The 26,817-nt window shown below is 45.0% G+C and overlaps 1 protein-coding gene across 8 annotated transcripts in view; it reads left to right on the forward strand.

The window, feature by feature from the left end:
• RAF1 (Raf-1 proto-oncogene, serine/threonine kinase) overlaps positions 1–26,817 on the forward strand; it is a 103,988-nt gene that overhangs the window by 34,204 nt on the left and 42,967 nt on the right. For 3 of the 8 annotated variants that reach the window (XM_054166498.1, XM_054166536.1, XM_054166530.1), the window contains exons 1-2: positions 10,834–10,999; positions 22,996–23,052. The exons of 1 other annotated variant lie outside the window; for it this stretch is intronic. The gene's annotated coding sequence lies outside the window, so the exon portion shown is untranslated. Of the gene's footprint in view, positions 1–10,277; positions 10,350–10,833; positions 11,000–22,995; positions 23,053–26,817 lie in introns of those variants that run through there. 4 more of the 8 variants (XM_054166510.1, XM_054166542.1, XM_054166524.1 and 1 more) reach the window with 4 other exon arrangements.

The following is a 26,817-nucleotide window of genomic DNA, read 5'->3' on the forward strand; positions in this document are numbered from 1 at the left end:
GGCTTTTATTATCTTGCAGAAAGATTATTTTTTTTTTTGGGGGGGGGGGAGAGAGAAAAAGAAAGTTCTTACAGAAATCAGAGCCAAATGGTCGTCTCAGATTAGAAGCTTTGACAGTGATTGAGGGAAAGTATCTCCTGATGCATAGAATCAAGCCAGTTACCACCAGCCAGTTTAAGAGAAGCACAGGATCATAGAACAGTTTGGGTTGGAAAGGACCTTGAAGATCATCTAGTTCCAGCCCCTGGCCAAGTCTAAGAGAACCACAGAAGCTGAACTCAAAAGCTGCAGACAAGTTCCTTCTCTCATCTGGATTCTCCTCTTACAGTGGCTGCACAGCCGACCCACGCCACTGTTTTCCATCTCTGAGAGGCTTCACTTTCCACCTTCTGCTGTCTTTAAGGAAAATGCTGGGCAAGACACAGATCCTTGTTAGAGTCATGCTGAAAAACAAAGGGGCTGTGGCTTTGTACCCAACTCTCTGGCTATGAATCTGTGTGAGAAGCACTGTGCTGAGATGTCAGTGGTGGCCCTGATTGTCTTACGATGCAAGCAAGAGTCTGTCTGTGGTTGTAGTTAGAATATGTGACTGCAAAAAATGAAGTTCTTATTGTAACTAAATAGTTAAATCCTAGAATGGTTTGGGTTGGAAGGGACCTTGAAGACCATCTTGTTCCAACCCCCCTGCCATGGGCAAGGATACCTCCCACTAGCCCAGGCTGCTCAAGGCCTCATCCAACCTGGCCTTGAACACCTCCACAGACTGAGCATCCATGACCTCCCTGCACAACCTGTTCCAGTGTCTCACCACCCTTACTGCTAAGAATTTCTTCCTAATATCCAAACTAAAACTACACTCTTTCAGCTTGAATCCATCCCCTCTTCTCCTATCACTACAAGCCTTTGTAAGAAGTCCTTCCCCATCTGAACCAACAAAACCAACATGAAACATCTGACAGGAACATCCCCCACCTTCATAACCAAGACTAAACTAGCCGTGTGGATATGCAATTCCTCATGAAATGACAACGTGTCACTTCACAGAGCTTCAGAGAGTGAAGCCTTCTGCTGTGTCCTGCTGACAGGACTAATGCTGACACCTGTCACAGAGGTGTGGGCTGATAGTACCTAGTGACATTTCCACCCCTGCACCTCAGGTCTGAAACCTGACGTGGCAGCACGCTTCAGGCAGATAACACTGTGAACCTACACTTGTACAGCTCCCAGGCTTAATCAGCTTAGCACTGAGGTCCTTTCACCACTCTCCTGTTTCCATCAGGGCACTGTTTCTGAAGCTATGTGCTTACAGCAGGATTTCTGATGGGCCTTCCCTCCTCAGCACCATTTGCTGTACATGGCACTGAAGCAGAGAGTATCAAAGACTAGCCAAAAGCTGGGGCTATCGCCAAGGGTAATGTGTGCCTTTGATCACCTATCTGTGGTTATCTGCATGTTTGAGATGAACTTGAAAGACAGGGGATAAATAGGCTTCTGCTGAAAGCCAAATGCTTTTTTTCACCCCTTCTTCTTACTTTGCATGGCATTTTATAACAGAATCCAGTAAATCAGAGGCTCCAGTTTCTCTTAGTGCATGGCGAAAATGGACTTTTAATTTATGTTCTTGCTAGGTACGTCGAACCCTTGACGGATGCCAGGTATTTACAACCTTGTACTCACATTCTAATTACTCTGGCTGTACCTGGGAATGGCAGTGCTGGAGAGCAGCCTGGATAGACATGCTGGCTAGACTGCTTTTGCTTCCCTTGTCTCTTGGAATCTACCTTTGATAAAAGCTGAGCGTGACGGCAAAAAGAGCGTGAGTGTTCCTGTACCCAATGCAAACAGGCAGCAGTAAGAGCAGGTTTCTCACCAAAAATGTAGGGGGAAAAATAGCGTCTTTTTAATGAAGAAGCACAATAAATAAGATTTATGAAAATCCCAGAATCCCAGCATGGTGGGAATTGGAAGGGACCTCTGGATATCATCCAGTCCAAACTCACTGCTAAAGCAGGACTGCCACAGCAGGGTGCCCAGGATCACAATGTCCAAGGGGGGTTGGGAATCTCTCCAGAAAAGGAGGCTCCACAACCTCTCTGGGCAGCCTGCTCCAGGGCTCCAGCACCCTCACACCAAAGTTTTTCCTTCTGATCAGATGGAACCTCCTGGGTTCTGATTTGTGCCCACTGTCCCTTGTCCTGTTGCTAGGCATCACAGACAAGAGTCTGGCCCCATCCTCTTGCCCCCCACCATTTAGTTCATGCTGAGCATTGCTCAGCTCCCCTCTGGGGCTGCTCTTCTCCAGGCTTAACAGCCCCAGGGCTCTCAGCCTTTTCCTCCTCACAGAGATGCTCCAGGCCCCTCAGCATCTTTGTAGCCTCCACTGGACTTTCTCCAGTAGTTTTCTGTCTTGAAATGGGGAGCCAGAACTGGACAGAGCACTCGAGATGTGGCCTCACTACAGCACAGAGTGTGACCTGCTGGTCACACTCTTCTGAATGCACCCCAGGAGACCACTGGCCCCTTGGCCATGAGGGCACATTGCTGGCTCATGGTGAACTTGTCCACCAGCGCTCCTTCTCTGCAGAGCTGCTTTCCAACGGCTCAGTCCCTTAGCTGTCCTGGTGAAAAGATAAAGGGAGGTTTATGATATCTTTTTTTGTTTTTTTTTGTCTGGTTACCTCTCACCCTTCCATAACCTTTGGACACCAGAGAGAGACACTCAGGTACAGGCAGATGCATATGTGCATGTGCACACATCGTCCTATTTTGCATTCTTCATAGAAATCTCACTTTTTGCTGTCACCCTGCTGCACATTACGACAAGAAGTAACTTCTAGAGAAACCAAGCACTGTGTGTGTCTCTGTGACCACACACTGGAAACTGTCCCTGCACAGGGAAAGTGCTGCACAGCTTGGGGGGGTTTGTGCCAGATCAGATGCTCAGCCTCTTCATGTTGCTCTAGGTCAGAGCAAGAAGTCTACCAAGCAATTATATATTCAGGGTCGGCTCTGCAAAGGTTTGTCAGGAAGGAGCTATTTCTGCTTTGTTATTTTTAAACTCTAGTACCTAGCCCTGAACAGTTTTTTATTGTGGTTAGACTTTTCTTTCTTTTTTTCTTTCTTTCTTTTTTTTTTTCTTTTTTTTTTTCAGAAAGGCAAAATAAACCAAATAAACCAGTTTGGTTAGGTTTCCAAAATAGAATCCATGTATAAATCAAAGTGCTGGATTTATTGTCTACCAAATAGGGATGACTGTTCAAATAGCCACAAATTAAAGCCTAGATTGTTTTGGTTTGGGCTGGCTTCCCCCTCCCCTTGCTTGAGTATGTGTTCGCTGTGCAGGTGGCACCCAGCAGCTCAGCATCTCCACATTCCATTTCTAAATCATTATTCTAAGAGGAGTTTCATGCTTTGATATTCTTGGTGTGAGCTGGTGCACCAACTGACTTAGTGTTGTTGTCTTGTGCTCCTCTTTGAAGCTTCCCATGTTCTGTCTGTGCCGAAAGGCAGGCTACCCAGACTCTTGATCCTTCTCTTGGGAATCTGACTACCATCCCTCCAACATATTTCCAGCTACAGGGCAAATCCACAGCTATTGTTGCCTAATAAAGTACAACTGGACCTGTGGGGCACAGTTCAACAGAAATCACTTCAAAACCAGGTGGCTTTAGTGATTTGTGTTGTTGTTTATGCTTTAGGGTTTTTTACAGCCAGCTTGTACTGCATTTGCAAACAAGTAGGCAGCTAAGATCTGCCAGAGCAAATGAGTCACACAGCAGGGACAATTGTCTGTAAGCAGGACCTGTGCCTCATGTCTCAGGTTTCAAAGTTATGACCAGTATTTATGCCTCCTCCCTGGGGATGTTCAAGGCCAGGCTGGATGAGGCCTTGGGCAACCTGGTCTATTTGAGAGGTGTCGCTGCCCATGGCAGTGAAGTTGGAGTAGATGACCTCTGAGGTCCCTTCCAATCTAAGCCTTTCTATGTGTCACAACTTCTGACTGGAGAAGAAAATGAAGCCCTGGTCATAAGTACTGCAAATGAATGTCTAAAATTCAGGAAAGCAGCTTAACTCACCCTGTCTGCAGAAGAGGCTGAGAGAACTGGATGGGGTAGTGCAGTGCCTCTGAATTTTCCTAGAAGCAAATTGCATTGCACTGAAACTGGAGAACCAGAAATTCTCTGCTTCACTGTATGTAACAAGCCCAGGGACACTGGATATCTCTAATACCATAAATTACAGTAGGAGCATATGGAGGGCTGGGAGCTGGGAGAGAGTTTGTTGAACATGTTAGGAATGCTTCATGGAAGATTATCAGTGAAGAAAGGCTAATACAACTTTTTTGTTTCAATAATAGATGATTGCTTACTGTTTATAGAGCTGCTCTCAGAAGAACTGACTTATTACTCCAAGGCTTAATGAAGATCTGTTTCAATTTTAGTCTGAAGTAAACAAACTCATACTGAAACTCTCTTGCAACTGACATTTCCATCAAATGTTTTTATTGTTAAGTTTATAGAAGGACAAGAGAAGAGCCATAATAGAGGTGTAAATATCTAATAGATGGATTGTAGTGTTAGAGTGCTCAGGCATTGGAAAAGGCTGCCCATGGGAGGTGGTGGAGTCACCATCCCTGGAGGTGTTCAAGAAGCATGTGGATGTGGTGCTTCAGGATATAGTTCAGTGGTCATGGTAGTTGTGTTATGGTTGGACTTCATGATGTTGAAGGTCTTTTCCAACCTTAATGAGTCTGTGATGACAGTTTTTTGTGATGACAATTTTTCCTGAGTCTTTCAGTTTTTGCTTCCTAGACTGCATCAGTGGCCACGGTGGTGTTAGGTTGAAGATTGGAGTCAATGATCTTCAAAGTCTCTTCCAACTGAAACAATTCTATGATTCTGTGACTCTGGAAGAATATACCAATATGCAGAGGATAATAGTCCTTGATTTTAGAAGGAATTGCCTCATGTTGTGTCAGGGAAGGTTTAGAAACAGTTAGATATTAGAAACAACTTCCCTGAAAGGGTTGTCAAGCCCTCCAACAGGCTGCCCAGGGCAGTGGTGGTCCCTGCAGGGGATTCAAAGCTGTGTAGATGTGGTGCTGAGGGACATGGTTTAGTGGTGACCTAGCAGTGCTGGGTTAATGATTGGACTCAATGATCTTAAAGGACTCTTCCAACCTAAAGGATTCTATGATTTCTTAAATTAAAGTGTAAAAACAGTAAAAGAAAGAAAAAAGGAAGAGAGGAAGAAAGGGAAGAAGGGAAGAAAGAGAAAGAAAGGAAGAAAGGAAGGAAGAAAGAAAGAAGAAAAATAAAAAAGAAAGAGAAAGAAAGAATGAAAGAAAGAAAGAAAAAGAAAGAAAGAAGGAAGGAAAGTAAGGCTAAAAGTAAGATGCAACCAAGTTTATATACAGAATGAAGTAGTCAAGAGATAAGTCAAAACTTGTTTGCAGTGTTGTGGAGGCAACTGTGGGACAACATATTTACCTTGAGCACTGCCTCACAAGCTCTGTCTGTGTGTGTGTGCAGAACACAGCTAAATACATTTTGCTAACTGTCCTAAAGCACTTAAATAAAGTAAATAAAGGGGATTTAAAACCATATGCTGTTATTGCTTTAGGCTTCAGTATCCTTGAGGTTGGTATCAGGGAGTCCATTCTGCATCATGAAGCACATGAGTTGATTTCACAGAGGTGAGGATTTGCTGAAGGAAATCCTTGTGGGTCAGAGCCTGCAGATACACTCACCTGCACAACCCTGTCTCAGGGTCTGACGGACTTCCCCTAGAGTTTTCTGAGTGCAGGAGTTGGTTAAAAGGATCTGCTTCCAGAATCCAGCTCTTTCAGGGAAGAAGTCACTGCCTGCTTACTCTGTGACTGATGATAAAGACCACAGCTTTTGGAAGGCAGTGTCTTTGGTGTTGTGCCAATGGCAAGTCAGGTGCTATTTTCATGAGGAAGAGAAAGACTCCCAAGATTTAGCTTCACTATTTGGCTGAGGAGATGCTGAACAGAGCAGAGGAAGGTATGCACCCCAGCCAGCCCAATAGCAACCACATTTAGTTGGAAAATGATAAAATGAAAAGAGTTTGTTCAGGATAAAACAACCAAAACAACTAATGTGAACAGACTGTGCTATGGTTGAATTCCAGCAAAACAAGTTTACTGCTTTGTTACCAGCTTCATCTATAATATTCCTGTTGTTGTAAAGCAATGTATGCCATTTTAATTCTACAATGCATGAAAAAAAACCCAAAGAAACCATCAATTACTTTCCCACCCCTCTGCTTTGATCACTTCAGTCACACAGGGAGACAATGAAGTCTTTTAGCTGAACTAGAAAGCATAGAGTTTATGCATCACCATACAAAGAAGGTAGTTCTTATTTGGAGTATTTGTCTTGTAGGATGCTATTGCTTGATTTGATCAAGGCCACTTCCTTTATGGCCTCTATGTGTTGGACTTCTTTTGTATTCAACTTGACTTAAACTTTTCCTTAGCAATGTCTTCTTATTAAAAAAAGAAGATAAATCTTAGTGGGGAATAAAAGAATAATTTATAGCATATATGTCATAACAGCACACAGAAGCTCAGTGCTTTGAAAGCGGCTCAGACTGAACAATCCTGGGTACAAGGGCAAAGTTTGTCTGCAGCAGTCCTTGGCTTGGAAACTAAGGGAGTAAGATTTGATACCCAAAGGTCATCATAAAGTGATTGTATACCTTGCTTTTTTTGTTTGTTTTCCCCAGCCAGCACTACACTCCTAATTCTTGCTACTTGTTCTTATGAGCCTCTTCAAATTATGGAATTGTTTTGGTCAGAAGAGACTTTTAAGATAATTGAGTCCAACCTTCCACCCAAGACCACCAGAGCCACCAAAACGTGTCCCCAGGTACCACGTCCACACATTTCTCAAACACCTCCAGGGATGGGGACTGCACCACCTTCCTGGACAGCCTGTTCCAATGCCTGACCATTTTATGTACTGACAATACAATTAAGGCCACTTAAACCCTTTAATATTCTTTGAGACTCCCCAAGTAATGCCAGCTCAATAATCTGGGGATACACAAATACTGCACATAGCAAACTGAGCCATGACAAATCAGTAGCAGGTTTCATTTCTCTGTGGTTCTCTTCAGCAGTCACGTTTAAATCTCTTCTCAAAGATGGTCAATCAGAACCATCCACCCCATTTTTGACTGTGAGGAAACAGAGATCTGTGAGGCTGGGGTGGCTGTGCCTGTGTGACATAGCCAGGAGACAAAAGGGAGTTCCCAGCTCTACACCACAGGATCGTAGTTACTGTCACCAACTCAGCCAGCCCTGCACCCCAGTGGCACCGGTACTTGATCTCTCCTAGGGCAGCTTTTTGTAGAGGGAGAAAACCCCTCAGATGCTGAAAATCTAAGATTGAATGATAGGCCTGAACAAATGCAAGTCTAATACCTGGGTGTTCAGATGTTAAACACATTGTAAACCCAACCACTAAACACAAACAGAAAACAGATCAACCCCAGGAAGAACGCTAATAGTTTGCAGCTTATTTTGGAAAGTGTGTTCCAGTTCTGTTCCCCTTCCACATCAGTGTGGGTAATGTTTGAGTTTCTTTGCTTGGTTTCCTTGTTTGCTTTTCTTCTTTTTTTTCCCCTTTTTTTGGGGTAATTATTGTATTTCTTTGCATGTGCTACATTGTTTAACTCTCTGAAATTTCCACCCTATCCCTGTTTCATTTGTTCCATGACTGCAATCCTTGAGCCTTCCACTCCTTTAAAAGGAGGTTAAAACTTTACAGCCTTTCTTCTGTCAAAACCACCTCTTCTGGAAGTAGTTATCCCTCTTTTCTTTCCCCCCTTCTTTTTATGCTTCTCATGGTCTTATTCCTATTTTATATTAGGGTATTTAAGCTCCTTTTGCATATTTTGTGGAAACCTGTACTGCCTCTATCCTATTACATGGATATGTGTAGTCTTAAGCCATGTGAATATTTATTGTACACTCTGCTCTGAGTTTATTTGTTTCTCCTGGCCCAGCTCTTGAAGTCAGATACATGGATGTGACTCCTGTAGAGTCACATAAATGATGCAGTGTGTGTATCAGAAGACTCATTAGGGCCATGAAAATGATCAAGGGGTTGGAGAACCTCTGCTACAAAGACAGGCTGAGGGAGCTGGGGGTTCCTCCTGGCTCCAGGGGGACCTAATAATGATCTTCCAGTATCTGAAAGGTGCTAGCAGAATGATGGAGAGAGACTGTTTACAAAGGCCTGCAGTGACAAGGTAAGAGGCAATGGCTTCAAACTAGAGCAGAGCAGATTTAGATTGGATGTTAGGAACAAGTTCTTTACCATGAGGGTAGTGGATCACTGGAACAGGTTGCCCAGGAAGGTGGTTGGAGTCCCATGTCTGGAGATATTCAAGGTCAGGCTCAAGAGGGCTCTGGGCCATCTGATCTACTTGAGGATGTCCCTGCTGACTGCAGAGAAAGGTGGACTGGATGACCTTCCAAGATCCCCTCCAACCCAAACCATTCCATGATTCTACAATTCTATGACTCCTTAGGCTCTAATGTGACATTCAAGAGAAAAACAACTCTGTAAGAACTTGAATGATTCACAGTTCTGTCCTTGGTAGATGCAATCACAGTATGAGTTTTTCTGGAGGTTTTTTTTGGTACGCCTGAGGAAGAGAAAAAAGAGAACAGGCACTTTTCCCCACAAAGTTTGGAAGGTCCATGAGGTTTGTCTTGCAAAAGAGTGATGCAAAACTCGAGTTAAATCTTTCTTTTAGCAATATCCTCTGAATGCTTTCATACACTGGAATAACTGGGTAACTTCTGGAACCCAACGGGAATAAAGTAGTGAATCACACTATTCTAGAGACATGGGAATGTCTGCTTCAGCCTTCTAGAGCTCCTGGTTGCCATCCTCATTCCAACCTCCTATTATTTGGCAACCACACCTCTTCCTGGAGGGCACCAGTAGCCAAAGACCTTGTATTATTTTTTTCTTTTCTTTCTTATTTGGTGCTTAGGAGAGGCCAGCCCTGCACTGCTGCATTTTTTCTTGCCTTTGCTATGCTTCCATGAGGTTAATGTGACTTTAGCTGAATGCAAGCTTTGGTTTATATTGGAATAAACTTTCTTCTGTGGAGAAATCCCAAATAAGGCTGAGAGAGTTTTGCTGGAGGCTCTTTTTAGAGAAGTGCTTATTTAATTAACAATTAATGTAACTTACATGACTGCAAATGTGAACACCTATGCTCTTTTAAAAAGCAGTTCTAGGAGAAATGTTTTACTTTGCAATGGCTATCCTTAGAAGTTTTGTTTTGGGAGGATAAATTAACTGCTTACCATTTAATGTGCAGCGCTGCACAGCCTCAAAGCCTGACCTGAAATAGGTTAGTTTGGAGTGCACTGGAAGTTAATAGAATTAGAATAGGAATTAGAGTAGAATAGAATAGAATAGAATAGAATTAACCAGGTTGGAAAAGACCTTTGAGATCATCGAGTCCAACCTATCACCCAACACCATCTAATCAACTAAACCGTGGCACCAAGCACCTCATCCAGTCTCTTCCTAAACACCTCCAGTGATGGTGACTCCATCACCTCCCCAGGCAGCACATCCCAATGGCCAATCTCTCTTTCTATGAAGAACTTCTTCCTAACATCCAGCCTAAACCTCCCCTGGCACATCTTGAAACTGTGTCCTCTTGTTCTGGTGCTGGTTGCCTGGGAGAAGAGACCAACCCCCACTTGGCTACAACCTCCCTTCAGGTAGTTGTAGAGAGCAGTAAGGTCTCCTCTGAGCCTCCTCTTCTCCAAGCTAAGCAACCCCATAAACAGCCAGCAGAATCCTTCAGAATCTTTACACCCTTACAATGGAGGCTGCGAGGACGAGAGGAAATGGCCTCAAGCTGCACCCGGGGAGGTTCAGGGTGGACATTGGAAGAAACTTCTTCCCTGAAAGGGAAGAGGCTGCCTGGTACAGGCTTGCCAGTGAGGTGTAGAATCCCCATCCCTGAAGGTGTTTCGGAGAGGCAGAGACGCGGTGCTGAGGGACGCGGTCTAGCACCAGCCTCGGTAGTGTTAGATAACAGTTGGACTCGATGATCTTAAAGGGCTTTTCCAACCGAAACGCTTGTGGTTGCCACACGGGGCACGGCAGGCTGACAGCTGTTCCCTGTCTGCTCCAGGAAAGGAGGCTGCACGCTATGGGGTGGTGGGTTTTTTTTAATTTCTCCACAGATACCTTTCCCAGCAGTTGCCTCCCCACCCCTCCCGGCACGTACCGCCCCTTGGGAATTTCTGCCTCTTCTCCACAGAAACACGGCTCGCTTTCCAGCAGGTAAGACCCGCCGGCTCCGTGCTGGCAGCGCGGCCGAGCTCGGGGGCTGCTCGGGGAGGAGAAAGCTCTGTCCCAGGGTCCCATTGGTGCCCACCCCCCGGGGAGCTCCCTCACTGCCGATGCGACCCATTTAACTAATTGTCAAACGAGTAGGAGATTTCAGCTGGGCTAAGGAAAAACGGCGGGCAAGGGGCTGCGGGGAGGCAACTGACCCGCCCGGCCGGCGGCAGCGCTTCGGGAAGGTGGAGGGGAGACAGCTCAGTCACCTCCAGCTGCCCCAGAGCTCACCCTCCATCCCCAGGCCGGTTCCCAAGGAAAGTGTGGAGAGGAAAGGCGGCAGGATGAGAAAGAGTGAAACTACCCCCGACACCTAAGCCCCTGCCTCCGCTCCCAAATGGCGGCCCGCAGAGGGGCGGAGAGCAGTGGTGCTATCGATAGCTCGGCGCTCCGCCGTCAGGCCGAGGGGCGGGGAGGAGGACGGGAAAAGAAGGAGAGCCAGGCGAAAGGGAAGGAGCCGAGTGCTGAGAGGTCGATGGGCGGAGGATAAATGTCTCGCTGAGTGTGAGGCCGCCATTTTAGATGAGGAACGAAACGAACGGTGCCGAGCGAGACAAGAGCCTGGAGGGAGTCGCTGGGAGGGAGTGACATAGGTAGGAGCGGGGTCGGGCTGCTGAGCGGCCCGGGACGCGGCAGGGAACGAGGGAGCGGAGGTCACTCCTTTCTCTCTCTTCTCCCCCTTCTCTCTCTTCTCTTCCTTTCCTCGGTGCTGGCGCCTGGAGCGGTGCCGGCTGCTCCCAGCGCGCTGACCCGACGGCCGTCTCGGCCGTGAGGGGAACCACTTCGGGGGAGAGCGGCCGCGCACCCCTCGTTGGGGACTGGGAGAAAGAAGGAAGAGAAGAAGGAGGGGGAAGAGGAACCGGCCACCTCCGTACCTGCGGGTCGCGGCTCATCGCGGAACCCTTTGCGGTCGAATCGTTCAGAGCCCGCCGCTGGGGCGGGCGTCCCTGCCGCGGGGCCCGGCCGGAGGCTATCGCCTCGATAGGAGGAGAGGCTGTGCGGCGGCACTAGCCCGGGGAGCGGCGAAGGTGCCAAAAAGCTCGGGGCGGGGTAGTGGTGGTGGTGGGTGTCCGCGGCCCGTCGCGGCGGGTCAGGTGTGTTGGGGCAGCCGCCTGTCAGTGCCAGCGCGGAGCCGCGGCCGCTCCCGGGGGAGATGCGCGGCCCAGGCGGGTGTGCCCCGGTGCTGCAGCTCCGCCCGGCCCGGGTCGGTGCTGTGGCGGCTGGTTGGCGGGCGGGCGAGATGGGCGACGGGCATCCAAAGGCACCTGGAAGGGTGCCCTGGTCGCTGGAAGAGGGAAATGCAAGCGGCGGCTCCACTTGCCCGGCCTCCTCGGGGCTCCACTTGGCTGCTGGCAGCTTTGTCCCTCCTGTGCTTCCAGCGGGGACTCCCTAACCGCTGTTACTTTGATCTGCTGTTCGCTCAGCCGGGAACGGAAAATGCGTTGAAGTCGTGTTAGCATAGCTACATGCGTTCTGCTGAGGCATTTTCCAGTTTGAACTGCTTGCCTGTGGTTTGGTTTTGGATTTTTTTCTTCTTCTTTCTTTCTTTAGTTTGGTGTAAATTCAGTTGGATTTTAAAAAAGGCTTTTCCAAAATGGAGTAAGTTTCCTTACTTTCCTGATTTCTTCTAAACCATTCCAGCTTTGCCATGTAGAAATGGTGTTCCACCAGAGTCAGGGCTCCAGGATTGTGCTGAGGATTCTGGACTCTTTTTATCTGCAGTGTAAAATGTACACACAAATGACCTGCCTGTGCTAACAGCAGAACTTCTTTCGTCCATTGTTTGTCTCGCTTACCTCAGGCTAAATAACTCTTCCAGATTTCCCCCCCCCCCCCCCTTCTTAGCCTTTAAGTGACCCCCGTAAATACAGGGACCTTACCTGGGACAATGAGATGTCAAAACCAGTTGTAGTGGAATTGCTACAGCACAGTGTGCATTCCAGGTGCAATTGTAGGTTGTTGTAGATGCAAACCAGGAAGGGTCTGTAATGGTGCAAACCTAAGGTTCTTCCAAAATTAAAGCCGAAACAGTTTTGGACAAAAGAACTTTAAAATGTCGTTTACTTTGATGCTTCTGAAAAACTTGGCTCCAAATATTGCCTAAAGGAGTACTGCATTGTGTAAAATGAGGATCTAATTTGGATGGTCTTGTTTGTCCTTTAGGACATGAGTGCAGTGTTGGTCCAGAAGAGGAGATTGAATTGGTGAATGTGAGAGTTAATTTCAGGCAGTTCAGTTACATCTGTTCTGGGGAAACCCAGTCAGAGTGGAAATTGCTTTAATTTACTTTGTCTTAAAGAAATTTTGCTTTAATTTAGTTTATCTGGAAGAAAATTTTCTGTAGGTAAACCCTAAGGCTACAGTTAATCATAGAAAAAAAAAAGAAAAAGGTATGGATCTGTGTATTAGGTTCCTGAAATGGATGAGTGATGAATATGGTAAGCAATTTAATTTTAGAGAATTGAATCAGAAGTGACCTGGCTTAATTGGGTTGGAGCTGTGGTGCTTTCATAAATCTGGAATGTGTTTTCCATATGGTTTGTTGCCATACTCAATATCTTCAGGACTGGGCAACTTATTGTGCAACACGGCTGTCTAACCTGCTTTGAGAGAAAATCTGGAAGTGGCAGAGGAAATACCTGGTTTCTTCTCCAAAGAAGATACGGAACTACTTCTTTTCTAATCTAATGCATTTGGTGTTTACCTGTAATTTTCCATTTTTAATTCTTTAACACTACCAACAAAGTCTATTCAAATTACACATGAAGTTAGTGCTGTCTCAGGGCCTGAACTTACTACAGCTTATTAAAATAACTCCTATTTTATAAACCACAAGCGTGATCCACAGAAATCATTGGTCAGCACTTCTTGGTGTGCTACATCAGCACTAGTTTCTTCTGGGACATAAACCCCCTTCCGCCCCCCCAGTTTATTTGTTTGGCTCTTTCTCTGTTGTGAAACGAGGAATTGAGGAAAAACCCCCAAGTTTTCTGTGTTGCCTGTCTTTGAAAACAAATTAGTTGGAGATGGTGAGAGCTATTGGTTCTGAAACTTCTGTAGGAGATGGCAACCAGTGGGTGTGGGTAAGTACTCAATCAGTTTGAAGTGCAGGAGTTGTGCTGATGAATTTGCTTTGGTGTTATGGGTACAGAATGTTTAAGTTATTTTTATGTTCCTAATAAAGGTATGAGAGGAAATGAGCCGAGAAAGTCTAGTTCAGTTCAGTATTTGGGTCTGTGATCACCTCTGCTGCAAACATATGCTTCCATGGCACCTTCCATCATTCCTTTTACCACACCTTTAGCTCCCCTCTTTTGCCTGTATTTGCTGTTGCCTTACTTAAACACCCTCCAGACTTTCTCTCCTCCTCCTCTGCCTTCATTCTTATATGGCTTGTCTACCTTCTTGCCCTGTCAGATAGGCAAGAGGGAGGGTTTGTTCTTAGTTTGCTTTGTGCTGCAGTGCTCTGGCTGATGAGGAGGCCTGGGCAGCGAAGGATTCTTCCATACTGTGGCTTCCTATTTCCATAGCCTGTGGGAATTTGCTGTTCTTGATGCCTCTGCCTAAATGTGTAGTTGAAACAGGCTAATACATCCAGGAACTGCTGGATGAGAGGCGGCAAGAGACCCGAGTGCCATGGTCACATCACACCAGGTGCTTGAGAAACAAGGGTACTATGGTTTTGTGTAGTTGGATTTCCAAAACTTCCATGCAAGTGCTGCTTGAAACAAAGCAATAATTGAAAAAGATGATTGTCTTGTGAGGCACAAGTCTGTGGACTGTCTTCACACTTGGAAATACAGGAATGTAAAGGCTGTGTTACTCTGTGAAGAGGTACAGGAATTCTGTTTCTCCTAAAAGCATCAAATTGCACAATTGAAAATAATGTGTGTTTGGGGCAATAAGAGAAGCAGTGAAAGCAAGATTAAAACTTGTGACTAAAATTTCAAGCATGGTGGTGTAAGTCATGAGGTTTCACAGAAGTTTAGCTTGTAGACAGGCAGACATTTGCAAACATCTGCATTGTGCCCCTTCTGAGGAATTGCTTAAGCAAAACACTTCAGTAATTGCTGATGTGAAATGTATCCACTGTGTGCTGAATAAGGTTGTGGGAAGGTTTTTGTCAGCTCTAGAAATTAGTTGAAGAGGAATTGATGGAACGTGGAGAAATCAAGTGAAAATGCTGACCTTATGACCTAGGTGCCTATGAAAAGGTATTTCAGCCATGAGCATCCATTAACTTGTGAGTTTTGAGACAGCATGAAGCCAATACAACAGTATGGGAAATCCAGACGTGTGTAGTGATGTCCCTAGTGTTTCTGACAAGACCTGGCCAATTGCTGGATCCTGCACTTGGTTCATAACAACCCCATGAATGCTTCAGGCTTGGAAACTGTCCAACAGAGAAAGACCTGGAGCTGCTGGTGAACAGGGGCTGAAGATGAGCCATTGTGTGCTCAGGTGCCCAAGAAGGCCAGCAGCAGCCTGGCCTGGATCAGCAGTAGTGTGGTCAGGAGGACAAGGGAAGTGATCTTGCCCTTGTAGTGGGCACTGGTGAGGTTACACCTTGAGTACTGGGTTCAGTTTTGGGCCCTTTACCACAAGAAGGACACTGAGGTGCTGGAGTGTGTCCAGAGAAAGACTGTGAAGCTGTGTCTAGAGAACAGGTCTTGTGAGGAGCGGGTGAGGGAACTGGGCAGGTTAGCCTGGAGAAAAGGAGGTTGAGGGGAGACCACCTCACTCTACAAGTCCCTGAGAGGAGGCTGGAGCCAGATGAGGACTGTCCTCCTTAGTAACAAGTTCTAGGGTGAAAGGAAATGGCCACAAGTTGCACCAGGGGAGATTTAGGTTGGACTTCAGAAGAAACTTCTTCCCTGAAAGGATTGCCAAACCCTGGGAAGGGCTTTCCCAGTGAGGTGGCTGAACCTCTGTTCTTGGAGGTGTTTAAAAACTATGTAAATATGCTGAGGGCCATTGTTTAGCCCCAGCCATGGTTGAGTTAGGGAACGGTTGGACTCAGTGATCTTTAAGGTCTTTTCCAGCGAAAATGATTCTGTGATTCTAAGAAAGTCTGTTTTGGACCAAGTTGTGTGAGTAATTCTCAGTGCTCTGTTGGCTCTTGCTGCATACGCTATTTTCTTGTAAACAAGGCTTTTGCTTTGAAAAGCAGCTGGCGCTGGTTTATCTCTTTAGTGACTTGAATGTTGTGTTTGTACTCTAAATGCCATCTGTTTCACACAAAGTTGATTTTATTGCAGCAGCGTGTGCTGACCTTTTACAGTTTAACAGAATATGGTCATCTCAGCTGAAATGCTGCAGCCTGTACAGTAGATGAGGTGAAACAAAGCCCTGCTCTGGAGTCATTTGGAAATGAGTAAAGCCTTTCCTTGGTAGGCTTCAGAGCTCAGAATTATAACTGATAATAAACAGAATGTTTGCATGAGTGAGTGTATTTTTTTTTTCAGCGTTCTAAGCCACGTAGTCAGTGTGGCTGAACTCTGTTTTTGAGAGGCTTTTGCTTCCAAGCTTTTTACAGCTAAGGTTTCAAGGCAGGAAAACTGGATCTGTGTAGAACAACGTGGTGGCAAATGCGAGTCACTGGGTTTGTTTGCAGTTGCAGGTGTGTCTGTGTCCTGCTGTTTCTCCTCTGCCTGTTCCAAACGTCTCCTGCACAACCAAGCAGAGCAGCAGCAGCAGCAGCAGCACAGTTAAATCAAGGCTGGGGGGTTTGAACTGCAGGCAAAAGAGTTGGAGACTCGCCTTGCAAATCATCCGTGCCTGTGGTGAGTGTGTGAGTACCTCTGCCGTGTTTTCTGTGGGCTATCTGAAAATTTGCCGAGGGGACCTGTACCTTCAACTCTTCCCTCGGCAGCTCCTCTTTATGTTAGTGGCGGTGGTGGTGTGCTGGGTTTCACTGCTCTGTGGAATCGTTTCACTTGCGTTGTGGCTCCCTGCAGATGCTGAGCTGATTAGGGTAGTGCTGCCCGTTCTCTGTGATCGATTCTCCTCAGATTTCAGCTTGCGTTGCAGGCTGGCTGTAGGTTTGCCCCCAAAACGTGTCATTTCTGACAAACAGCTGACAAAAGGCTGTTAATTAACGTTGCATTCCGATTGAAATACGTAGTATCGGTTAAGAGCAGTTGAGACATCTTGTATATTTTTAGTTCACAAGCTGGAGGGAGGTTGCTTCACCGACTTGCAGCTGGGTGTGGCATGGGGTAAACCATGTTAATTAAAGCTGGCTCAGAGGTTTAGGCTTTGAAAAAAATGGCTCAGAGCCCCCACTGCAGTCTGCTGTTACATAAATTTATTCACTATAGAACAAGCTGGAATTCTGAGATGAGTGTTTTAAGAATACCTCTCTGAAGAGGCTAAGCAAGAGGGGAATGCAAGGTAGTGCACAATCAGAAGAAAGGACTTGAATGCTGTTGTACCACTGTAGAGCTAACATTTAGGTATTGAGAAACTCTATAACTAATCTTCCTTTTTCTTCTTCCCTAATGTCTTCTGTTTTTTTTAGTTTATGTCCCTGTCAACTCTATCACTACTCTGTGCTTGCTTTTACATCTTCCACTTTCTTGTCCTGTTCTCAGTCACTTGACAGTGTTTGCTCAAAGTCTAGTCATGCTTTCACTATTTTCTAGAATGCCTTTTTCAGTCTACTGGCTACAAAAGCACTGGTCTCTTTACTCTTGCTACCTGTGAATGAGGTAAATTGTCTCTCTCCCACTGTGCTTGTTAGGCAAATAAGTTGCTTGCTGTTCTTTTTAATGTCTTTATAATTTTCCTGTGTAGAAGAAACTTGAGATTTATTATGGAGAGTTTCTTGGTGAAACTGCAGGAAGCAGAGTGAAACAGGTGAAGATCTGTGTACTCCTTTTTGTTTGCATGGAACTGATGCAGAGGGATAATCCTGCAAAGTAATGCAGCTGGTGTATGGAAGGACCATTATGCTGGAAGCTTCAATGGTGGCAGTGTTGCTGGGGAGAAAAAAATACAGGTTAATCATATTTTAACCATCTCTTGAATAAGTCCCAATTTATTACTACCAAAAGAAAGAAGAAAAAAGTGGTAGTTGTGTTACTCTCAAGTGATTATCACATGAGGTAGAGCATTTTACAAATGTGTGGTGGATTTTAATTCCATTTAGTGTGGAGATGAACAGAAGTGTGTGAGTCTTTCTCTAGCTTCCAGGTGAAAAGAAGGTGCACTTTGATACACTACAGCAACTTGGGGGGGTATTTTAACTTTAAGAACTTTCAGTTTCACTGAAAGTTGATCATGTTTATGGCAGAGGATCCAGTGCTGGAGTCTCATCCTATAAAACATTTCATTAGCATTCCAGAAGTTCAGAATTTGCCCAGCAGTTGTTAATTCTGAGAGATTCCTATCAGGCTAATGTTTTCCTGATTTTTGGCAGTTCCTGATAGAATTTGAATTCCTTCATGTCTAAGATTATTTCATAATGTCTAATATTATTTCTTGTGCACTTCTTGTTGCTATTTTCTGGGCTTTTTGTAAAACCTCTGTTGTAAAGCTCATGCATTGAAGTAGGACAAATGTGTCTAAACTCTCTACTGTTGAATTTGCATGAGACCTGTGCATATTTCTTTATATAGACACAGGGCAGGGACCACTCTGTGCAAGTAAGAAACATTTCTGACCATACCAGCACTTTAAAATTTGAGAAGAGTTAAGTATGTTGATGATCATTTGGTTTTGCTTAGACTGAGGAGAAAAAAATGGAATAGTGCCTGTGGAAGCTATGTGGCATCCTGCTTTTTTATGGCTTTTCTGTCCCTTTCTCCCTCTCCAGTAGCTTTGGAAAGCTGTGTCCTATCAATCCCAGTCTGTAGGCATGAGCAAGCAGAAACCTGTTTGTGGTGTTGAAGATGGGAGGAGACTGGTTTCCCTGCTGCCTAATTAGAAAGCTAAGCAATTGCAGTCATCTCTAAGTCAAGCTGCTGGCTAAGGAGCCTGAATTTCTTCTAGCAAAACAACATTTCTGCCTGTTTGATCATAGGTCTAACAGTTGTAAGTGTTCACGTTGTGATGGTTGTTATCTTCACGTGGAAGCACAGAACAAAACCCATCCAGAGCTGAGATGCTGGGGAGTGCTTATTCCAGGGTGGCTGTAGTTGAGGGGGGGTGCTTTTGTAGAAGGCTCCATTGGAGGATGTCTGCAAGAGAATATAGTAAATTAAGTGGCTTCTAAACCTGTGTTGCAGCCAAAAGAAACAAGAAAACGTGCAAGTCTCTAATTTTATGCTGACATTTCCCCAAAAATAAACTGTGTTCTGGATGACATCATTCCTCAGTGAAGTGCTTTAGAAGCAAGTCTAAAGCTTACCCAGGCAATAATAGCATGCTGAAACAAAGTGTCTGTGGCAGGGTGATACAGTGGATTGATTTCAGCTGAAAGGGAGCTCCAGCGCTTACCCTTGGATTTCTCAAACCTTTTAAGTTGACTGTGTAACTCGTTCACTGGCAATCAGGAGGTTATAAAAAGAGAGCCAGCTGATGTTGCAATCTAAGCACTGGCCATATAGTGGAAAGACTCTCCTTTGGCATGTTCACTAGTGCTATTTTTACCTATTCCAGTAAGATCTGCCCTTGGGATGTTGAATTACAGGGCAGTACCTGGAATTATTTTGTTTTACAGAAGTGCTGTATGCTCTGAAGAAAACTGTCAATAAAAATGTCAGATTGAGGCTAAAATTGTCTTACATTTAAAAATAGCTTTTCAAAGCTATTGGAGAATAGGTTGTGTGAGGAGCATCTGAGGGAACTCTGAGGGGTTGTTGAGTCTGGAGCAGAGATGGAGGGGGGACCCTCTGGCTCTCTACAACTCCCTGAAAGGAGGTTGGAGCCAGGGAGGGGCTGGTCTTCTCTCCCAAGTAACAAGTGATAGGACAAGAGGAAATGGTCTCAAGTTGCACCAGGGGAGGTCTAGGTTGAACATTGTAAGCAAATTCTTTACTGAAAGGATTCTCATACCTTGGAACAGACTGCCCAGGGAGGTGGTTGAATCCACATCTCTGGAAGCGTTTCAAAGATGCAGAGGTGTGATGCTGAGTGACGTGGTTTAGCCCCAGCCTTGGTAGAATTACAAAATGGTTGGACTGGATGATCTCAAAGGTCTTTACCAGCCTAAATGGTTCTGTTATTCCATGATTCTGTCACCACTCAGCTGTAAGAGATTCTTTCACTTTTACTTGCATCTTTTATGTCTGGGTTTTTAAAAACTTGATTTTCTTTGCGTGTTGAGTGTTTTGTCTGGCTGGCTTACTCATGTGGAGGCTTTAAATGGGATTAGGTGTATCAGGAGGTTTTTGTCATAACTTAAAAAGCTTAGCTGATTTTGATGAAATTTGAAGTTGAGGATTCCTTCACAGAATAGAAAATGAATTATTTCCAAGACTAGCTTCAGTGACAAAGAGCTGCAGCTCCCAAAGTGATTGTAGTGAAAGCTGGAGGAAACACCAAGAAAGCTGAGAGAGTTTTAACATTGGGGTTCACTTGCAGAAGCATCACATCTGGGGATACCACACTCGCAGAAGTATGACTGCCTGAATCACAGTTCTGACATTTGTAACCTTTGTGATTACCTGATCTTTAATACAGCAGGGTCCAGGTGTCTCCTCTAAAACCAACAGCATCTACCTCAAAAGTGACTTGACCACAGTGCAGCACAACCCTGTCAGTGCAAAACTGTTCCAAACTCCTGGCCTGGCTGCTTGTGCAGTAGGCGTGTATTTGTAAAGGAATTTGTAATCACTTGAGAGCACTGGTTTGACATTGAAGTGTGATCAGCTTGGGCAACTTCCCTTGCTCTTTCTGCACTGTGGAGTATCTCAGGTGGAAATCCTGCAAGTAGGAAAACTTCCTCCGGTGCAGAAACATTTTCTTCTCCCTTGGCTTTGCCATTGTCTTAGATGAACAATTCTGCTTCTGAGTTTTAATTGGATCTCCCATCTGCAATAACAGCTGGGATTTTTGTCAGCTCTTTAGTTTAACTCTTTTTGGTTGTCAGTTGTGGTAGCAAATGTTCCTACTGATTTTTGGTTGTGTTGTGGTGGTGTTCTGTATTTCTTATCTGCTCCCTTACAGCTATTATTTTGGTTGCAGGAAGAAATACTGTACCTGCCTCTTTAACTCTTCACTCTTGTCTTGTGCTATCCCTTCTCTTCTTGTATTGTATATGAGGTTCCTTTTTCTCCTGACTGATGCTACAGTAGAAGTGCTTTGAGTTCTCAGCCTGTAACCCCAACAGCCCTCCCCACTGGTTTTCTCTCCTCCCTTTCATTTAACATTCTCCATCGTACTGACTGGATTAATTTTCTCAGAGCTCCTCTCACCCTCTCTTCAGGTCAGTTTTTAGCTCTTACTTCCCTCAGGAGCTGGTCCTTTTCAAATCTCTTGACCTCCTAGCTAAACATGAGGATCATAACTGTATCTTTACTCTTACCAGTTTGCTAATTGTCAACTCAGCTGCTTTTAACAAACCAAACACCCAACATGTCCCCCTCACTCCTCCATGCCTATATTGGTTCTTATCAGGATGTCTTTCTCTGGACCTCTGCTTATTCTTAGGATTCTTATGGTGCTTTCTAGCTTCTCTGTTTTTCTCTGCTTCTGTCTTCCACATACCCTCTGGTCCCATGACTTTCCACACCTTATTGCTCAGTAATGTAATCTGTTAAAAACCAAGCATGATGGAAACCATATTCACAATATTTTGCACGTCACATTGCTAAGTGCTTGCTGTGGAGAGGTACACAATTTAGGAGAATAAATACTCTGTTCAGACTGGAAGTAGGTTTTAATTCTAAAATTGCTAAATTGCTGAAGGCAAAGATCCCAAAACATTCTTCTGATTCTCTGTTAGTCTTTGGGAGTTTGCTGTCCTGGATAAAAGCATTGCAGCATTTTGCTGATTCCTTTCTACCTGCTCTGTTCCAGAGAGAGACTACTTCTAACCAAGTGAAAGCTAGCAGTATGTGATCTCTTTACTGGGTCTCCTCCCCACCCCTCCCCCCTTTTTTTTTTTTCTGTGTAGTTTTTTGTATTTCATTTAAAGAAAGGTGAGAGGAAGCTGGAACAGTTCACCTGGAGAAGAGAAGGCTTTGCAGGGCATTCTGTCAATGTGTATGACTGCACTGATGAGAGGGAATGAAGAGATCACCAGCCCCTTCTCACTGCTACCCAAAGACAGCACAGGGGGCAATGAGCATGAATTAAAATACAAGATCCCCTCTCTGAACACAAGAAAACAAACATGAACCGGTTGCACAGAGGGGTTGTGCATGTAGTTTTGTGGAAATGCTCAAAACTCAATGATTATGGTCCAGGGCAGGGTGCTATAGCTGACTGCTTGAGTGGGAGGGTTAAAATAAATGATCTCCAGAGGTTTCTTCCAGCCTCAGTGACTGTGACTCTGTTGCATCTTTGCCTTCTCTAATCTCTGCATGGGAGTGCTTTAGGAATTGCTAAGTTGGATGGGAACTTTGGGTAAGGAAGCATTTGCCCTTTACTGTCTAGTGAGTACTTATGTATGTTTCACTTACACTTTAATTTATCTGCCCTTACAATCTGTTAATCATGACCTTTACAGCTTCCCTAGGAATTCCTCCCCTTACAGTTGATTATATGCATGATCCAGATAGCCTTCAGAAGGTCCCCATCTTCCTTCTTGCTTTGTTGTGCAGAGGGACATGGTTTAGTGCCAGCCTTGCTAGAGTTAGAGAATCATAGAGTTGTCAGGGTTGGAAAGGACCTCAAGGATCATCCAGTTCCAACCCTTCTGCCATGGGCAAGGACACCTCACACTAGATCAGGCTGCTCAGAGCCACATCCAGCCTGGCCTTCAAAAACTCCAGGAGTGAGGCTTCTACCACCTCCCTGGGCAACCTGTTCCGATGTCTCATCACCTTCATGATGAAGAATTTCTTCCTAACATCCAAGCTGAAGCTACCCATTTCTATTTTTGTTCCATTCCCCCTAGTCCTACCATTACCTCACACCCTAGAAAGTCCCTCACCAGCTTTCTTGTAGGTTGGACTGGATGATCTTAAAGGGCTTTTCCAACCAAAATGATTTTATGATTTGTTACAGCAATTGAGTCAGCAAGATGTTTCTGTGTTTGTGAGGAACTGGTGTCTGAGAAGGAAGTAATCAACTTGTGCTTAATTTTTACTTCAGTGAATTTGCAGCTGTAACAGATGTTTGTGGTGTTCTTGAATAAGAATGGGAAGATGTTGAACTGAGGTAGCATTTGGTTATCATGTGGCCTGGCCTTGCATGGAGCATCTTGTTACACTGGAAAATGAAAGTCCAGAAGGCCCTGAAAGCTCTTAACAGTAGAAGGATAAGTTAACTCCAACATCCAGCCAGGCTGGATGGGGCTTTGAGCAAGCTGGTCTGGTGGAACTAGATGATCTTCAAGGCCCCTTCCAACCCAACCCAGTCTATGGTTCTATGATAATGTTGATGGAATTCACAAAATGATTTTTGTTAATAATTTGATACGTTGTGCATGTTTGTCTATTAAAGTAGTAATTGTCTTCTGCTTTTGTATTGCCTTCCACAGATGATGAGCTTCATCCTTTTGTCATAGGACTTCGTTTGCCTGAAGGGGAAACTGAAGGTATAAAAAACTTTCTCTGGTTATCTTTCCTTTCCCCTGTCTCATTCTTCTGAGGTCCTTGGCTCTTTCCTGGGGGAAGGGAGACTTACACATGTGCTTGTATTCCTTCACTGCTACTAAAGTGTGCTTTTTGGGTTTTGAAACATTCCACAAAATGCATAGGATACCTTCAGTTGTTCAGGGTTTGCTTTATCAGCAGCATGTGTTTAACTTAAGCTCTTGCTTTAGCCAGTCTTCATCCATATTTACTCTGCAGGGGGAAAGCCCTTCCCCAGTTTAGAACTTTAGATCTTGATATTTGCCTGCCTTCTCCAAAGAGCATTTGCTTTTCCACTCAGTTACAGGTCTGTTGGGAGCAATCCAGACTTAATGTAAATCATGTCTGCAACTTTATCTTAAACCTCTGTTTCAAAGGTACAGGATCAGAAAAGTCTTTGTTAAATAAACACAACCCACCCAAACCAGAGTTGTAATTTCATAGAAGGGCTCAGGTTGGAAGAGACCTTAGAGATCATCTACTCCAACCTCCCTACCATGAGAAGCAGGGATGCTTCTCAACTCAACTTGGCTATTCCAGGCCTTATCCAACCTGGCCTTGAACACCTCCAGGGAGGGGGCATCCAGTGTCTCACCACTCTCGTACTGAAGAACTTCCTAAGATCCAGTCTAAACTTCCTCTCCCTCAGCTTCAAACCATACCCCCTTGTCTTATTGGTAGACACCCTTATGAAAAGTAACTCCCCAGCCTTCCTCTAGCTTCCCTTCAGTTCTAAGGACCCCCCAGAGTTTTCTCCAGGATGAACAACCTCAACCTGTGCTCATAGCCCTTGGATTATCCTTGTGGCCCTCCTCTGGATTTGCTCCAACAGCTCTGTATCCCCCTTATGATGGGGACACCAGAATTGTTTCATTGATGTGTTGAGTAAGATGGAATAAAAATGGAACATAATTGCTTTTTGGAGGCACTTAGGACAGTAAGTGTTTGAAGTCTAAACAGTTTTGCTGTACACAATCTGTAATTTCTAATTCAGTCTTTATTTGCAGGCTGCCAGTGCATAGGGACAACAGAATAAAGCCAGTAGAGCTGTCCAGGCAGTTTGTAACTAAAAGAGTCCTGTAGTATGTTAGATTTAGTTCCTGTTTCAGAAATGTGTGTTAGATCTTCCAGGGTGTACTTTATAATAAAATATAAAAGAGAATCATTTGTTCTATCTTCTCACAGAAAAATACCATGAGGCCCCTTCCAAATCTCTCTTGGTGCTATTGCCCTTGTTCCTTGCCCCCTGCCCCATGATCTCTACATTGTTTCCATGCCCAGGCTCTTGGAGGTATTGACCTCCCGGTGGCACTGCTGATTCTGGCACAGAGCCCATGTTCAATAAACCTAATTTCTCAGTTTAAAGCTGCCCTGCTTGAATGCAGAGGACTCCCAACTCTTGAACAGGCTGGATCACTGCATGCATTCTGTCTAACTGGCACTGTCTGGAATTGTGCAAGGATGTTGTAGCAGGAACTGTGGTGTCTGAAGTGCACAGTTAACCTGCCTAACAAGCAGCTCCCAGCCGTTAACCCGACTAACCTAATCTCAGGCTGTGTGTCCACCAGCCAAGGTTGGTTTAAAGGCTGATGTGTCCTCAGTGTCACCTCATTTACTGTGTGCAAGGCAGGGAGGACAGAGTCAGTGATTCTTTGTGCTGAGGTTCTCAGTCACTGTTGTTTAATCCTTGAGAACTTGTGTGGGAAGGGCATTTGGTGGATTGCTGACATTTGAGTAACTTTTTCGTCCTTGCTGTAAAGTGGATGAGTTCCAGGCGACTGTAAACACAGTCTGGGGCTTTCATCCCAACTTGAAACAATTGAGGCATGAGCAAGTTCAGAATGCAAATAAGCACGTGTCTGAGAATGTATGTGCAGCTGATTGAAAGACTTGAAGGGGAAAAAGGCTTCTCCAGAGAGCCTTGTCTCTGTAAACTCATAGGCCTGCTTCTGCAGTGCAAGGTCATCTTTAAAGATCTTCCTTTCTGAATCTTCTTTTGGAGGAACAAGACCGAGTGCAAGGTCCTGCATCTGGACTGGGGCAATCCCAAGCACTGATGCAGGCTGGGCAGCGACTGGCTGAAGAGCAGCCCTGAAGGACAGGACTTGGAGGTGCTGGTGGATGAGAAGCTCAACAGGAGCCAGCAGTGAGCACTTGCAGCTCTCAGAGCCTGGGCTGCATCAAGAGAAGCATAGCCAGCAGGTTGAAGGAGGTGATTCTCCCCCTCTGCTCTACTCTGGTGAGACCACACCTGGAGTACTGTGTCCAGTTCTGGAGCCTCTATTAGAGGAAGGATCTGGAGGTGCTGGAAGGTGTCCAGAGAAGGCCCATGAGGATGAGCAGAGGGCTGGAGCTGCTCTGCTATGAGGACAGACTGAGGGAGTTGGGGCTGTTCAGTCTGGAGAAGAGAAGGCTTTGAGGAGACCTTCTTGTGGCCTTCCAGTATCTGAAGGGGGCTACAAGAAAGCTGGGGAGGGACTTTTGAGGGTGTCAGGTGGTGACAGGACTGGGGGGAATGGAAAAAATTAGAACTGGATAGATTCAGATTGGATGTTAGGAAGAAGTTGTTCCCCACGAGGGTGGTGAGAGACTGGCACAGGTTGCCCAGGGAGGTGGTGGAAGCCTCCTGCCTGGAGGTTTTTGCAGCCAGGCTGGATGTGGCTGTGAGCAACCTGCTGTAGTGTGAGGTGTCCCTGCCCATGGCAGGGGGGGTTAACTAGATGATCCTTGAGGTCCCTTCCAACCCTGACAGTTTTATGATTCTATGATATTGCTGTGGAGAATTTAATATGATGGTGAAGAAGCAAGAAGTTTATGCATGATATATGCAGTCATACAATGTGATCCTTACAGAGCCAGATGTAGGAAAGGGGTGTTCAGTAGTTACTTCCAGCAAGACATTAGAATTTGCCAAATGAAAAAGGTAGAAGTTCTTAAATATCCCTTCAGCTTAAATAGTCTTCATGATGTTGAGAATGCATTTGACCACCTCTCAATGTTTATCCATTTTGATTTCAAGATCAAAATTGTAAGTTACTGTACTAAAAAAAAGTGGAGGTTCTAGTGCCTTGTTAGCAAAATTGGTACAAAATACATGAAGGAAATTTGTCTACTTTCCTTGCTGACTTTTTTCCTTTCCTTGCTGATTTAATAGATTTATAAACTTTACCCTGAATCTGTATGATCTATACCCAACTAAAACTTAAGTTCTGATCAAGTGCTTGGAGATACCTGCTGAATTTTTTCTTTTTCCCTTTGGATTGGTTTCTACTTTGGGGGAGGGAAGGATTTGGATTCTACATCCAAACTGACCACAAGCAGAGTGCTCAGTGCTCTTGTTTCTCTAATGAACGAATTCAGGTTTTACAGGGAGACTTGCAGAGCTCTGCATTTGAACTTGACAGCAAGTTGCAGGTGGGAAGAAAATGAGTGACTGATGTGGGAATGGACAAAGCAAACAGATCTTTCGAAGACTTGAGTCTCCATTTCCTTCCTCATCTGTGCTCTGTTGCATTTCTGTGCTTTCACTTGTGTTCAGGCTTACACACCAAAATATTTCTGCTGAGGAGTTTGCCTGCTGCTAAAGGGCTGCACTTGGTAGTGGATGACATGCCTGCACAAATGGCTTTAAAACACCTATGTCGATCAGTATGATAAACTGCCATCAAATCCACCCCCTGTGGTGATGCAGTGCAGCAGTCTGAGGTGTACCCTATCACATGCCAAAA

The sequence above is a fragment of the Dryobates pubescens genome, chromosome 1 (assembly GCF_014839835.1).
Source record: "Dryobates pubescens isolate bDryPub1 chromosome 1, bDryPub1.pri, whole genome shotgun sequence".
In the NCBI taxonomy this organism is placed as follows: domain Eukaryota; kingdom Metazoa; phylum Chordata; class Aves; order Piciformes; family Picidae; genus Dryobates; species Dryobates pubescens.